General features: G+C 41.9%; 1 protein-coding gene across 2 annotated transcripts in view; it reads right to left on the bottom strand.

Moving 5' to 3' along the window:
* The window catches only part of pacrg (PARK2 co-regulated), a 182,650-nt gene that overhangs the window by 64,146 nt on the left and 100,938 nt on the right, over nucleotides 1-17,566 (bottom strand). The gene's annotated exons all lie outside the window — the stretch shown is intronic.

The following is a 17,566-nucleotide window of genomic DNA, read 5'->3' on the forward strand; positions in this document are numbered from 1 at the left end:
GTTAGAGGGTGAATGGGTGAATCTGTTTTTCATGTAATGAAAGGTAATCCCTTCGGTGTGGAGGCAAATAGCCCCCAGCAGCCAGCAGTCCTTGAGGACAGCTGAAGCCATAAGGGGACACTCCTCACACACACACACACACACACACACACACACACACACACACACACACACACACACACACACACACACACACACACACCCTGCTGGGTCACGCTGGTCTGTGCTGAAATGTCACCCAGGCAGTGGCGCTCGGTGCTTTCAAGTCCCAAGCTCTCGCCCAGCCGCCGGTCAGAGCCGAGACTTCAAAGCAGGGCAGACCCTCCCTCCACGCTGTCAATCCTCCCCGACACACATCTCCCCCCCAAAACCCCCCGGGCAAACACAGAGAAGGACAAGGAGAGGAAAAAATATGGACGGGTTGGAAAGATGGCGACAGAGACAGAGAGCTTAGACTGTTAGCACAGAGAGAGAGAGAAGGCTGATTGCTTTGAGGCAATTTGCCAGCCAACCTTGACCTTTCCCTGCCGTTGGTCAAGATCATCATTGTGAGTCAGGCGGACTGGAGACTAGAACAAAAGCAAACATGAGCCCAGTGAGAGGGGGAGCAGAGGGAATGGAGGGTTAGAGAGGGTGACGGGAGGCGAGCTGACACTAACGGCACAGCACTGCTTGCTAGCCGATGGCAGTCAATGACACACAGGGACGGACCGTGTCACAGTAGGCTGCTTTGATATATCTTTTATGTACATTAGAAATAACATTGGTCTATGATTATACTTTGGGATAGGACAATGCTGGTCATTTAATACAATAATTAATAAGAGGTTTAAAAAGAATACAAAGGTAGAACAAAACAATGAGTTAAAAGTGAGGGTTGAGGAATTGAAAAAAGAAAATAAACACCTAATGTAACTTTATGGTGAAGTGTTCTTGTGCGCTATACCGTTGAGAGTATACAGGTTTATGTAATCTATTGTGTGGGTGTGTTATCATATGTTTTTCCTCTTTTTCATTATATTGCACAGATGTACAGGAGTTTAAATAGCTGTGTAATGATTTGTGTACAACGGAGAAACTTATAGAAACTATACCTGAGTAAACTCGTAATAGTGTATAGTCTTATTTAAGTCTCACACTTAGGCAACAGACACAACCCCACCTAGCCTGTTTTGAAAATGAGATGCCGTGGGAGTAATTACCTGCGAGCATCAATGTGGTGTTGTTGTGACGAGGCCTCTGAACTCTGTGATACTCTTAATCAAAATCACATAAACAAGCACTTAGGGACTGGCTGAAGATTCCAGTTAGCACTGAAGGAGTGGAGACAATCAGCAAACACCTTCACATACCCATGCGCTTACAAAGTGCGCGCACACACACACACACACACACACACACACACACACAATCCCGGGGAATCTTAATCAGCGGCTGCACTCAGCGGTAACTCTTGCATCCGTTATTGATTGTCCGCCCAGGTTTGTTTGTCTTTGGGTGCCCGTGGGAATCCCCCTGGAGACCGGGGGAGTCAATGAGAGTGGGGCAACGAAAGACTCCAGCCAAGGAGCAGCAATTAGCCTTGGGACACAGACCTGCATGTCTCCTCTGGTCAGCGCTGCAACAGCAGACACATAGCAACAGAAGCAGATAGACTGGGAACAAGTCGGAGGAGAGCCTCTGCTCATTAAACAGCAGCTTCAGAGGCCCCTGACAGGCACAGGAGACCGGGAGGAACGAGAAAACAGCCGGTTGCCAATTTAAATACAGAATAGCTGGACATGATTTGTGTGTGTGTTTGTGTGTATATGAACACTAACATGCGAGCCCATATATATACCCGGTGTGTACTCAGACGTGATAAGCTATCGGGCTAGTTTGCCAGTGAGGTGTGAGTCATTTGTGTTGAATAAACTAAAGCTCAAATCACACATAGGCTATACGGCAGGAAAAGATACAGCATGAAAGAGGGAAAACATTGAGTGTGCATGTGTGTATTTATGTGTGTCTTTTGGCGTGTTTGTGCGGTAAATGCTGTGGATTATATCAAATGTGATTTGTCACAACTAGTTACTCCTCTCCCATTATATGTGTGATACCATTGGTTTAGAGGTGTGTGTTTGGGTTGGAAAATACTTGTGTTTACATTTCTAAAAGACTATTTGTGTTATAATTTATTTATTTGTTTATTGCACATCCTCCACCACCTGGGGTGAGGGAGGTTCGTGGGGAGTTCAATTTTCCTTTAATAATCCATATCATTCTACAACTGTGCATTTCAGGCCACAGACACTTTTTTCAAATCCACAAACTATTTGATCAGATCTCTCCCACATGTTCCATTTCAGTCGGGAATATGTCACATTACTGAAGATAAGCAAATTAGCTGGCAGATTTTTGCCATACAATCATGGGTGCTAACCATTTTTAACTACTAAAGCATGATAATAGGTCATGCTAGAATCCGGTGGTATGCCAGCTGTCTGACAATGATGCTATTTTAATTGATGATGCCACAATGACTTGACCTGGATTCGGCTTTCTGTTCACACAAGTGCAGGCTTCTGTATTTAGATGAGCTGGCAGATGAGCTGCTGTCAATTACAACAGCGTGGTGAGAAAAAAGGCTTCCTATTGGTGCCACTCACACTATGACTCATTCAGTCACTATTCCCAAACACACTTCCATTAGTTCTGCTGAAAATGTATCATAGAAGACCAAAAAGGAATGCAGGAGTCAGATATAATAGCATGTAGACAATGTGGCTTGCGTCTCGGAGATTTTCACACTCCGTTAGGAGATGTGCTTTAAAAGGGCTATATGTTATGGGCATGCATGAACCAACAAGAACTAAAAATAACAAAACATACCACAATTCCTTTCAGTCATCAGTGGGATCCTGACTTCATAGTGCAACTAGGCTTGTTGTTGCTCTGACAAAATATGTCAGTTTCTAAAACTGGTTCAGGGTATTTTAGATTTGTTCAAGTTCTCTCCTAAAGTAAGTATGATGAAGACATGACATCACACTGGGATTTTGTCAGATTTTGTTGTAGAATTTCTGTACGTGCATGACATGGCAGCGTCCCTGTTTCTGACACCCAGGCCGGCTTTCTGTCCCACCTAAGACTCACTAACAGGGCGCCGTAATTTAAGAGTGGCCCTTAGTAGACTATGTATGCCACATTATGATGTATAAAATTATTATTTTGTTAACAACAAGAAATTATAAACTGCAATTTATTTATTTATTTCCTGCTGTAGGGGCCACGGCTGTTAAATGAAGGTAAAGGAAGCACACCATGAACCAATCCAATAAGTAGCAGCTCAAATCACCGTGAACAAGACACCGACTTTGTGGATAGCAATGTCCCGCTTATTAATCTCTCACATGAATAGTTTGCGCCTCCATAAAATGTATCTTTAGGATGCACACACTGTCCATAAGGCAAGCCTCCAGCTCCATCACTCCCAACTGCAGACATTAGTTTGAACTCTGTCAAAACTTGTCCAGAGAATTTGCAACGTTGATAAATAATGATGCAAACAGGTCATCCAGACAAGAAAGTTTTTCAGTTCCAGATTTGAGCCATTTTGTGAAGAGGATTAAGCTTTCAAAAGCAAAGTGTTATTGTCATGATGTTAAGAAACTGATGCGTCCATGGAGTCGTTTCAACCTTTTGTGTGGGTTGTGGAGTTGGCCATATCCTCAACAATGCTAACCTCACTGCAGGTTGCTGCTAACTGATGGAGTGTATTAGATTGTTACTGCAAATAATAAGTTGATTGAACAAACGCTAAACTTGTACTACTTTTTTCAAAGTAGACAAGCTGTCTTTTAAACATCAAATTGAGTGTCTTACAAATAAACTCAGGTTGAAGTTATGTTTCCACTATAAAAACAAATACTGCTTTTATACTGCTTTTCTTTCTGCAAGGAAAAAAAATCACAATCTCAGTGGGAGCTAAATCAAATACAATTACAAAAAAAATTCAACTTAAGCTCTTAAAGTATCACTAAGATCCTTTCTTAATTTAGTGTTAGCTCTTCTAGAAGATGTTAAAACATGTTGACATTTCTTCATAAACTGGTTTAACACCATAGCAGCAAAATAAGTAGTGGACTTATTTTGTGTTATCCTTGACAAACAAGCTGAGATGTAAATACTGCTTTTCATTCTTAACTAAAGTAAGCTCAACCAAAAAAAGCAGCCTCTGTGACTGTTTAAAGATTTCATTTATTAGTTTACAGAGATGCTACACCTCCTGCACACAGATTCACATTTCCCTCTACGTTACAACCTGAGAATGCTGCACACAGCAAATTCTAATTCTTTTTTTTTTTTATCCCAATCCAACTCAGTTTCCAACTGTACCACAGGTGCAAAGCACACCCCTGGCCACAACATTTAAAAAAAAATCAGTGACAATGCTGTGTGCACTCACTGTGGATACGATAAAGAAAATAAATGAGGGAAGAAAGAGCAAAATAACAGAATATTTTGACTTTCTTGGAGGTCACAATAAGAGGAGCAAGACTGGAATAGGCAAGCGATAAGTGAGGGAGAGAGGAGTGAGTCACTCTTGCTATCTCCCCTGACAGCTGTTTCCATCTAACAAGCATGCAAGTATGCTCTTTTCAAAGCAATAGTAGTAGAGTGCAATGTGTCAATGGAAATGATACCTAACACAAGCTGGATGAGACAATTTTGGGGCTTCAAAGGCAGTTCAGCATCAGGACACAGAGAGTTATGAATTTATGTGAACCTACCACACACACACACACACACACACACACACACACACACACACACACACACACACACACACACACACACACACACACACACACACACACACACACACACACACACACACACACACACAACCCTGAGATGAAAAGAATTTTGTTCACAGTCGTGCTAGCGGTCCCAAATGGTGTGTTGAGGATTAAAAGCAGGAGGGTGTTATTAGAGTAACAAACATTAGCCAGAGTAATTGAAACGGTGACCCTGTAGACAGTGTTCCTGTTGAGATTGTGCTTCTATTAACTAACGCTGTTGTTGAAGATGAAGAAAAATCCCGGCAGACGATCCTGCTGAAAATTCAAATTTCACACGGTGGATTTATTTTTATTATACAATATTAACGAAAAACTACCCGCCTTTCTTGAATGCTATTCGATGTCATCTTGGATTCCTACAATCCATGATGATAGTTTTATCTGCTGTGGTAAACTCCGACACACGAGTAGTCTGCAGCAAACAGTCAGGGAGGACTTCTCAGAGAACTCAGAGATGTGGGAAAGGTTTTTCATTTGATTGTTTTGAACACGAGCAGACATCTTTCTAAAACATAAACTATTCAAGTACAGAGTGTTTATAAATTAATTAAAAGGAATTAATGTATCATTGAGGTGAATAGGTGCCACATGCATATTTAAAGACGTAGCATCTCCGAAGACAAGACACAAAAAAGGATGGGAAGTATAAATCATGCCTACATGCCTGTTGACTCAGCAGGGATAACATTAAGTGTTGACCTACAGGAGGATAAATATTTGAGAGCAGTACAGAATGTCTGAGAGCCTTACTGCATTATATTCCATTATATTTTGAATTGTCGCCTGGTGCCTGAATGTTGTGTTTTACTTTACATAAATAAAGACATTTCCACTATAAATTGATGCAGAAGACAATACAAGAAAAGAAAGTGTTTGATGGGAGGAGCCTCAGCCCCCTGCATAATTGAAAACAAAGAAGCTGAGGAGGCTGAGGAAGAGGCTGTCTGGAACCTGCTCCAGTTTTAAAGGTGAACCAGCTAAATAAGGCTCAGATTAGGACTCTGCTCACTCTGTGTGTGTGTGTGTGTGTGTGTGTGTGTGTGTGTGTGTGTGTGTGTGTGTGTGTGTGTGTGTGTGTGTGTGTGTGTGTGTGTGTGTGTGTGTGTGTGTGTGTGTGTGTGTGTGTGTGTGTGTGTGTGTGCACCCCAGCAAGGTTCCCTCTGCCACTGTGATGGAAGTAGGCCAGAACAGGAGGAGGGAAACGGGAGAAGATGAACAAAACAAGAGTGGGAGGGGAAAAATTATGAGATACTAGGTTTCATAGTTTGAGTTTTCTTTATCTCAATGTAATGTCTGCTTGTCTGCACATGCGTTGGCCTATGTGCTGTTAGCATGCACATATGCTCTGACGGCCGTGAGATATAAGCCCTTTCCAATGACCTAGCAATGGTTACAGCTCGCCAGCTATCGGTTTGATTGCGTCCGTGTCTTGTCTGTTCAGGAGCCACGGCCTCTGCTCTTAGCTTCCAGTGATTACAGCTCAGCAGCCGAGCTTGACAACACACAGGCAGAGTGTAATCAAGTCAGAGAGAGGGAGGTGTAATCAGCATTTCCCCTCCAATCAGCCCCAAAATCACTGTCTCTAATCTGCAGCCAGCCATTGATGGGTTTGATTGATAGGATGGATTTGCTATCTGGCTGTGGGGGTCTGCAGGGAGCAGAACAACAAGCAAGAGCAAGAGACACAGTCAGCTTATCAGCTATCGCTACATTTGTTACCGCTCCCCTCGTGGAGCGAGCCGGGCTTTTTCCCTCACAGGCTACAACTGCAGCTCTCCTCTCATTTATCATACAGAAGAATTAAATGTGGACACTTCAAAGTACTTCCACACACAAGGGTCCCCGGGGGCATGTGTTTTCTCCCTGTTTAAAATGGAAAGGGCCAATCCATCACTGCTTGTTTGTGACAGAAACCACAGAGCGCATTTGTGTGTGTGTGTTTGAGCACTCCAGCTTACATGTGTCTATACATGCATTAATTACTCAAGCATGCGTGTTTGCGTGTGTGTGTGATTTGTACTCGTCAGATGCCTGGTGAACATAAGGGGACAGAATAATGCTTTTTCAGCAAGCAAATACCATGACTGTAACATCTACTGCCTGCACAGTTTTGATAAATCGTGCTCCTCTGCCTCACACTATACTAAAACATCCGCAGAAATGTTCAAACAAATAAGCTCATATTCAACGAGCATGTGATGAATGAGCTCCACTGATTTTGTGCATGAAGCCAGTACAATAGAGACCAAGACAAATGCTCAGTCTGTTGGCGGCTTTACCAGGCTGTGTGACATTCTGTATGAGCGTTTGAAGAAACCGTATCGACAAATTCAAAGTAAATAAGGACGATATATAATTTAGCAGATACATTTACGATTAGATCATTAACGTGTATAAATAATTATCCAGCAATTCATTTGATTTGTTTCCTTGTCCCTCTGTTTTTCAAGTAGATTATCTGTCTCTTAAAATGATGTACAGGAACCAACTTAAAATACATGTGCATTTCCATGACAACTGAGCAAACGGCATCCACTGAGAAGAATACTGAACAGCTATTAAAAAGGCCTCGAGGTGAGACTGTTTATTCAACAATTTATCGCTGGCATCACATGGTGCCTGCTTTAATTAAAGCTCCCAATACCTGATCAACCAAGGCGGCCAGCTAGAAATGTAAGTGCCAGTAACACCAGTGGGGGACAACTCCATGACTAACCACAAAATAAATCACAGAGAGAGCAGTTCAACTTCTTATATTCAACAAGTGAAGCAAAGTTTGAGCTTGTGGGTCAAGTGGGCTGAGCCAGTAATGCCCACCCTGAGCTGGGGAGAAGCACAGAGAATCAGCAGCATCAGCAGCAGAAGGCAGTGTGCTTTCAGGGCCAAGCAGCAGCAGCAGCAGCAGCAGCAGCAGCAGCAGCAGAGAGTGTCTGTCAAGACTCTGTCCAGATCCTAATGGGATGTTCTTGTTGTTGCCAGCGGATAACTCTCATCCTGTGTTCTGGACTACAGATCAAAGAAGGCCTGGACTCCGCAGAGCCACCAGGGCTGCACAGATGGAGAGGACATAGGAAGAGAGTGGAGTAGGAAGGGTAAGTAAAGGGTGAAATTAAAAAAAAGCATGCAAGCAGCAGAAATAAAGAAATGAAAGGATAAAAAGAAACCAACCTATCCTTTTCAGTAAGCATGCATTGTGTCCCTCTGTTCACGCTCACAGGCAGATTAAAGCCCATTCTTCTATTTTCTGCTTCTCTTAAGGTAGGTGAGGGAAAAGGGGAGGTGAAAAGAAGGGAGTAAAAAAAGATGAAAGCCAGCTATAAAAGTCAAGTGGGACCTTGGTGTTTCCTATAAACCTAATCTGGGGAAGGGAAGAGATGGATGTGATTGTGAGCAGCAGCACAACGGCCGTGCCAGATGGTGACACTTGGTGATGGTGTTTCTCCACAGTCCTACTTTGTGAAAGACAGAAAGACAGGAGGCCTGATTATAAAGTGTTTTGGATATTTGGTGGGGCAATAAATGGGGAATTGGTGAACTGAGGCATTCTCACGCCTAAAGCTGTCCTATAGCTCGTAGTGAATGAGCACATGTTAGCACGTTAGCCCGCTCTGCTAAGGGTCAGCAGTGATATCAGGGCGAGGCTCTTTGTCACGTGATGTGCAATCGACCTTTTGAGTTATGAGTGGCAGCCGACTGGGCAGGTGATGGTCCAGAGATAAGAGAATGGTTTGGTGTGATGAATATCATGAGGCCAAACCCAAGCACACACAGAGCTCCATCATCCACCTGCATGGAGAAAGATGTCTTTCCTCAGCCTCGATGATCTTCAGTCCTCTGGTTCAACACATTCACTCTGGGCCTGAATCTAAAGGAGAGGATTGTCTCAGAGAAACTGACTAATATGCTCTACACGCTTGGCCTTATGAGTGGGATGAAAGCTGCTTGTGAAATGTCACAGAAAATGCTGCATGATTCTGAGCACACGCACACTCAGAACTGCTACTACTACTGCAAAAGGTATTATTTAAGCATAGAATGATCATGATCCTTAGATAATCAGATGACTGGATGCAAAGAAACACACTGCTCGACTGAAATGACTACATTTTCTTCCAGTTGTCCAAACTACAATGAAAAAAAAATGGATTGAAGAGTCAGGATTAACAACAAAAAGACAACATTTATCAGAGTTATAGTTATAGTAAACAGGAAGTGAAAACCAAATGCAGACGGGGACACAACTAGAAGAGTAGGAGCTTAGTGGAACAATACTTTTTTAGCTTGTTGTGAAGTTACTTTTTAAATGTTAAAAACAAGTGCGCTGAAAAACAGGTATTACGACTGTGATTAATACTGGAGTAGGAAAAGAAAAGTCACATGACTTATATGACTTACTCTCTGGATGGGAAGATAATCACTGATCAGTGGGTGCAATATTAAAATCACTCAACCTTCTCTGGAGAAATAAATCCCATCCAAATGAGGCTTTAGATACAGTTCTGGTGCTGGCAGCACAGGCCAAGTTTGAGATCAGTGACTCGGGTGAGTGTTTGAACTAATACTGAGCGTAACTAAGTGTTATATTTAATGGTAGCTGGGGAGAATTCAATAAAGCTAAGTATTACTACAGTACTCAAAGGGGAAAGGCTGTGTTCCCAATCTGCCAAAAAAACCCACACAAGGCAGAGAAGCAAAATTGACAAACACAACTTGACCTTGCAATAAAGGGAAGATCTTTTTAAGTTGTTTCATTAAATAGATACATCCTACAGTCCTAAATCCACCAGTTTGAAGAGTGTAGTGTGATGGTAGGAGAGTAATTACAGCAGGAGGTGGGTGACATTACAATGGATGGGGAGAATATACAAAGATGTATGTACTTGGGAGGAGAAAAACCTTTTAATGCTCGGATATAAGAAAAATAGCTGGCGCCCAAAGATTGTGTTTAGGGATTGTGTACCCAGCCCCTTCCCACTGCAACCCACACACACACACACACACACACACACACACACACACACACACACACACACACACACACACACACACACACACAACGCACATACACACATGCACACAACTACAAATCTACTTTCCATTTGGAGGAGAGAGTGAGGGGAGCAGAAACAGTGCAGTGAAGCAGATGTAATTACAAAAGGCAATACAAGCCGTGTGTCTCCAAGTCTCTCTGACCCACATGGAGGAAGTAAGTCAGGGCTTATCAGCATGCCACAGAATGGGGAAATCTTCCAGCAGAGGTGGCAAGTGCACCCTGCTCTTTTCAGATGTGACACACTGGGACGATGATGGTGGTGGTGGTGGTGGTGGTGGAGATGGTGGTGGTGGGTGGTGGTTGTGGGCTCTAAGTGAAGAGGACAGCAAATGAGGAAATAGTCCCTCCTTCATTCGTGTTAGCAGGCAATCTCAGGTTTGCCTCAGGAGGAGAGATTTGAGGCCGATAAACAGCACTAGTCCAGTCGTCATGTCATGCACAGACAGGAAGATTAGTTAGACAATACGGGGGGGGGGTATGGTTAGTGGTCGGAGAGCGAAAATGTAGTAAATTAAATGTTGCTTGTTGTGACTATCGATCATATTGCCAAAAAAACTATAAACTGTTTACCATCGTCTACTATTAATCTGTAATGCTGTTCACATGCCAAGCCAACAACAAAGCAGTTATTGCTGCTTTTGCTTGCTTGCTGCTGCTGCAGTTTTGTTGCTGTCATTGGTGTGAAATATGTGGGGGGGGAGTTGTTTTTTAGGAAATCCTGTGGAGAGATTTGACAGGCATTGTCAGATGACAAAGTGAACAGTGAGGAGATGAAGATGGGTATGCTTCTGACAGGTTTACTGCAAACACTGTAGGTGCTAACTGATTGGTCTTTGGGCTGCCTGCTTCTGCAAAAACCTGCACACATGCACACACACAAGTATATGCAAACGATGAATGCATGCACACACGCAAGGATCCGCACACACACAAGATTACACTGCCTCTGACATTCACATAGACCAGTGATTACTTTAGGATTAAAAGGAGAGAAAGCAGAATATGAGAATTGTGTGTATACAACATTCTCAGGTCCTATCTGACCGAGAATGCTGTCAACTCCTTTTACAGGCATTGGTCATTTGCGCCTCGACTACTATTTCACCGTTCATGGCTGTTGGCGTGCACAGTAAAACATCTGCAAACGATTAAACATGTGGCAGCACCTCTGGTTTTTAACGGTTGCTCGTCTACAGATTGGCCACTAGTCCAGTAGGCCCCTTCCTAAATTCCCCCATTCACATTTATGAGCCATACGAAATGAAAGACGAATAGTCCTAACATCACAGTAAGGCAGGGAATCTCAATCTAAACTATTCTCTTGTATCAAACTGCATTCAGTCAGCACAATCCCTTTCTGCCTTAAAAAACTTAAAAAAAAAAAAAAAAGGAATCTTCTCATTGATCTACTACGGCTTGGATTGGACCTCATTGGTATGTCACTTTAGACAAAACCATCTTCTAAATGAATGCAATGTCAGAACCAGAATCTGGTTCAGTATCTTGGGATAGTTTTAATATTATTATTTGTCAGACATGAATCAAAAGAAAACATTGCCATAAACTGTAATATAGAATGAATGATGAGGCAAATTTAGCTGTTTTATATGTGTTTCTACTTGACTTGGATAATAATAATAACTAGCATTACCTGATTTGAGTGCCTCATTATTATGAGAGGGGATTTTTAAACCATAGATGGATTACCAGTCACAGACCCAGGGGCCAAAGTGTCAGCGGCCCCCCTGGCCAACTGTTATGACCAGGAAAAGACCAAAAATGACCACAAAGAGACTCAAATCGACAACAAAGACATGCAAAACTGTAAAGACAACAACGATGTTTGATTGTATCAATTTACAGTACCTTACTTCACAGTGATTATTAGCTGCGGTTTACTTTGCTAGGACTAAATATCTCAAAGAGTAAGTGCTTGTAATTTAAAAGTAGGTTAACGTAGTAGCCAGTACTACGTTAGAGAGCCTCTGCCTCACTATACTGTTACAGCCAGCTCTATTAATTACATTCAGATGAAGCACAAAGACAAGGTGCAAAGCCAGACAACGTTAATGCTGACAAGAATTAGCGAGAGACAACGAATCCCCGCTCCTAGCTTACTTTCATTTGCTAGCTCGTTGACACCCTACTATCCATGTTCATCAATGAATCATCAAATCATCCTGTCTCACGTTTCTTTCTTAACTGGCATATTTAGTTTTCGTTAAAAAGCTCATCAAGGCGAGGAAAAGGATAGCACATAGTGGGGTGGCACAATATGGTGACACATCAGAATACATTAAAAAAGAAGAAAAAAAAAGATTTCTAATTATGAGTAATTTAATCATGATTTGATGAAAGAAAAATGTGTTAAAATATAACACAGCATTAGGTGTTTCATTTAAATGCCAAGGACTTTATAAGCACTTTGTTAAAAAAGGACTATATTATGATATTCCATTAGCTGATTTTCTCCATCAAAATCTCAAGCACCTTGTGCGAACCCTGCTTTTGTGTTTTTGTTACTAATGTCAAGAGGCATACATATTGTACACTACTGGTTACACATGCACTCATGCATAATTGACTTTGTCAACTGAAGCTCAACAGGTCCTAAATCCTCTTTCCCCCTAGTACTGAATAGGACAGAATAGTGAGAAAACAAGCGGACAACATCCTCACAATGTATTTTGCCTCCAGGATGCAGTCCCTATTACCTCTGATGATTCACCGGAGGTAATCACCAATATGGCTCTAGAGAAATCGGAAGGATAAGGAAAGGGGGAAAAGTCAGTTAAACAGAAAGAATGAGGCTACATGGAGGGGCCTTTGAATGAAATATGGCTCATATTATTTCTTTCTGCTCTCCAGACAGGGCCGTCTGTCATGGCCAGGAAGGGGCCAGAGAAAGTGGGCTAAGTGGTCAGGCCATTTCTTGTGCCTTTCCAAGTGGCTGCATAGATATTAGGATTTTACAGCCTATTACACATGATAATTGCACAGCATATTGAATTTCGGGCAATTTTCTCACACCGACTTGCTCCCTCTTTTCTATAAATAAACATTTTACAGTATGTAAAGTATCCATCATATGGGCTGTGATTTAAAGGTTGTTTATGACACACAATCAGTATCAGTGGCATTTGTGTAAATTCAATAACAGCACTCTACTAATTGCATGGCTTAAACCCAGCTTTAGCGCTTAAGATATTCATCTAAGCCAATTAAGGGAGAGGCGGACTGGGGATGGGGCATAATCCTTGCTTGAATGTTAGAGTGCACATTCAAGAGCAATGTCAGAGGAGGACCCAGTCCACTCTGAAATAGCAGCATGACTTGCCTGCAATTTATTCACCCAATGGGTGTCTGCTAAAAAAGAATATTCTGTGAGAGATTTCTAACAAAGACTACAAAAGGAGGAGCTGTTGCATACTAAAAAAGAGATCATTAAGAATTAATAGCTATGGCTATATATCCTTTTCTAAACACATTCACAAGAGACTGCCGAGGTTCATCACATGTAAGTGTGTGTATAGTGTTATATTTTACCTCAGAAGCACAACAACAAGACAAATGCTAAATAGGAAAATGGAGAAAAAAAATGCAATCTATTCCAAGTCAACAAGAAAATAGAAACAAGAACAAATGTGTTCTGGGTGCTATTATCAAAAATAAGCTATCCACTTTAAATAAAGAGAGGTTTATGGTTAAGCCTGCGCTAGATAAAAACTGGAGGGAAAAAGACTGGTGTGAATGCGGTGCCATTACTAAAGACTATGAAGAATGTAGTTAGCACATCCACAGGTAGGCTTACACGTTCTGGTTTAATTCATCACTTGCCATCCAACAGAAACTGTTTCCTCTTAGTGTTCAAAAAGAGAGACTTGGGTTGTCTGTCAAATTCTCCAACAAGGTTGACATGTGTGAGTATTTGATCACCACGCGCACAATGCAGCACGCTGTCTCAGCTCAGTCGTGATAGAGAGCAGAGAGAGAAGACAGATTACGAAATGCTGATGGAGTACCCTCAGCGCTACCATTCATCAACATAATTAACCATAATCAGCACCATCCACGGAGAGACAGAGGTGGATAATGGAGGAAAAAAACAGTCAGTCAGTAAAAATATTCTGAAAGTCGCATAGCTGCAAAAAATGTACCATTTACTGGGATATATGAAAAACAATTATGGTTAAATATGTGATGTATTTAACTGCAGATTATTGCTGTGATGGGGTTTAGTGAAATACCCAGCATCAGTCGACTACACACACACTGGTCCATCAATTATCAATGCAATACTCTTATTAGTCACCTGTGCTAAAGGTCTGCATCATACAATTGTTGTATCACATGAATACTTTTTAACCATGAAGTGAAAACTAAAGCACCCACTGTGCATCCTCAGTTTGAAACACTGATGACAATAATACCATTATCTTCTATACGTGTTAAGATGTGAGTCTAAAGCTGAGAAATCTGTGCCTCAGTTTACGCTTAAGCTTGAGTGATAATGCTCCATTACTGCAGCCACACAAACACACTGACGGCTTGTCAAGTCGTGCCTCCATCAAATGCCTGTATCTCATCTTGCATAATTTTAATAACTGCTCTTCGGGGTCAGCAGACATGCTGACAGATCGTCTGAAATACCCAGTCAGCTCACGCCATGTCTCCAGCCAAGTTCCCATTACACATGCTGATCTGTTCGTCTTCATTCATTATTTAACAGCCGAATGCAGCCGGGGCCATGTAGGCCAATTTATGGAAGTTTAAAATTTAAATACTTCAAAATTCCTGGGTAATTTGGAGGATGACCTGACAGCAGAAAGGTGCCGCGCCGCACACAATTTGGGAGATATTTACAGCTAATATCGCTGTGACATCGTTAAAGGTGCAGGCAGCGAATTGTATCCAATACACTTTTGTCAAATTCAGCAAATATCTCTTCACGGTCTGCTGGTTGTACGTTTGGTGTGAGTGCCGATAAACAATCTGGTGTTCGTTAGGGGGTGACCCTGAATAGTCAACTATTTGATGATTCTATTTTAGGAGTCTGACTCCACTGGCAATTTCACAGGCGAGACGTTATGAAAATGTGGTCATGAAAGAAAGGATCACTGGGGTGCTTAATGTTGGTTTAACATATAATTGCATTGTGTCGCCAAATGAATCATGATATATATTTTAGTATACATATCAGTCTATTAATAATACTGTTAATACAAATTTGTGCGTTCAATCATTCTCCTTAAGCATGTGTGGAAATATCACCATGCACGATCCAAATTTGCAGGATCATCGGAGCAGCATCTCCGTATGCTCCGGCACAGGACAGGGGAAAGGCCATGGATGTATGAAGAGAAAGGCAGTGGAAGTGAGAGGGACAGTAAATCTGGGGGGGGTATTTTGTTTGAGTGTTGAGTTCAAATATCAACAAACTATTCATTGACTACACATTCAAAGGTGGCAAATTGGATTCTCATTTCTTTTTTAATTTAGAAAGGGTCAATCCATGGATAAATACACACAGCCCGTATTCAGAAACTGTGCCTCCGTACCTATGTGACATCACAACTATACAATAAAGAGAACATTTCACAATTTTCTATTTTCTTTGTAAATGTTTTAAATGTGTCCCAGTTTATAAAGGTTGCAGTTTATTTGAATGACATCAGCTGACAGGAAGTAAACATGGACCCAAGCTCGCCAAAATGGAGCATTTCAGACAGAGTTTGAATACAGGTATATTCAGAGGACAGTGTGGGAAAAATACTTTTTTGGACTATAAAGCATGTTTACATGTTCTAGTAAAAATCCCAAATAGAAATTTGAACCTGGAAATGAGCATGATATCTTTTTTTTAAGGATGTTTTCAGTTCCTCAGACTTGAATGTGTACTGTTATCACAGGACAATTCAGTAAAAAGAGAAAAAGAACCGTTGCTTCAAATAGGTGGTTCCTAGTATATAATTATTGAAAACTGTCGCTGATAGTTCCCAACACTCCGCTAAGCAATGATGTTGAATAATCACTTATTCAACTGTGTTTCCGTTTGATAGAGAAATCATGTATAGAAATTAAGTCAGACTTCCGTGCTATGTGAAAAAATGGGAACTAACTAAATTGATTAAAATCCAGAGTTCCTGTTAGGACTACTCTGTTTAGCCTTTTACATTACATTACAGTCATTTAGCAGACGCTTTTATCCAAAGCGACTTACAATCAGTAGTATGTTACATATCATTCACCCATTCACACACTGATGACACCATCAGACTCTAACTAACATCCAGTCCACACCGATGGCAAGCCTTCAGGAGCAACTTGGGGTTAAGTGTCTTGCCCAAGGACACATCGACTGCCGAAGCCGGGTATCGAACCACCGACCCTCTGATTGGAGAACTACCTTGCTCTCCACTACGCCACAGCCGCCCTTTTAATTGTCTTCCTTACAGGTCGTGAAGCGAGTTCTTCTATAGCCCTTTTAATTATCTCTCTGTATATATGGAGCAGTTTGAGTGTTACGTGATTCACATGAGAGTCCGCCAGGGGCCGATCCCCTATGACCCTGACCTTTTCAGGAACTAATAGAATTACGGCACACTGAATGCCAATTAAATAAACACATAAATGTGAAAACAAAACAGGCAGAGAGAGAGAACAGGAGTGTAATTGCCATAAAACCCCTTAAGGTAAACACATGTTCCCGCAGTAGGCAGCCTCGGTGAGATATAGGGTGATGAGGAGGTGTGTGTGTGTGTGTGTGTGTGTGTGTGTGTGTGTGTGTGTGTGTGTGTGTGTGTGTGTGTGTGTGTGTGTGTGTGTGTGTGTGTGTGTGTGTGTGTGCATTGAGGTACAGAGAAGAAAAGCCGGAGAGGGGGGGGGAGTCAAATAGGCGAGGCAGGCTAGCTTGTGTCTGTGTTGTTAATTTAGCCCCGTTTTAATTAGCGGGGCTGAGCAGAGGGGGGGGGCTAGGGGGGCTAGGGGGAGCCCTGAAGATCTGGGCAGACTGGCAGGCTGAAAGAGGCCACCAGATTGGCATGCCTAACAACTGCCTGTCTCAGACCAGCAGCTGGGTACACACAACCCCTACCGCTGCTCTAATCGCCCAAAGGTAACAAATTAATTCAGCAACTGGCCCGACAATAACAACACACACTCATGCCACTTATTCAACTTCTATTCTTTCTTTTTTGTTTCAGATACTTTTTTTTTTTAGTTCTCCTGTGCCCTAAGTCTAGCTTTAATTAAATCATGTTTTGTTTTTTTGCTCTCTACTTAACAATGCAAAGACAACATTTGACAGTTGCTTATGATAATGCTCCTGACTCTGACTGTCTAAGGGACAATCTCTCTGTTTACATTTCACACTTGAGCTACGTCAAAAAAGCTGGGTGGGTGTCTGCTCTGGTTCTATGTGGCCGGCTGATATTTAAAGAGTTTGCCTATTTTTTTTATGAGTTTTAGTCTTTAAACAATAAAAAGGAAAACAATGGAGACATCCCCCTCTGAGCAGCAAACAGTGTGTGCTCTGATGGGATGAGCAAATATGAGCCTAACTGCCTTAGTTTTCTGAGAGGATTTATGACATGGCGTCTTATTATCTGCAGGTCGGATTACTGCCACACACTTCCTTCCCAAATAAAGAGCTTCCACGCCACATAAAGCC

The sequence above is a fragment of the Anoplopoma fimbria genome, chromosome 15 (genome assembly GCF_027596085.1).
Source record: "Anoplopoma fimbria isolate UVic2021 breed Golden Eagle Sablefish chromosome 15, Afim_UVic_2022, whole genome shotgun sequence".
In the NCBI taxonomy this organism is placed as follows: domain Eukaryota; kingdom Metazoa; phylum Chordata; class Actinopteri; order Perciformes; family Anoplopomatidae; genus Anoplopoma; species Anoplopoma fimbria.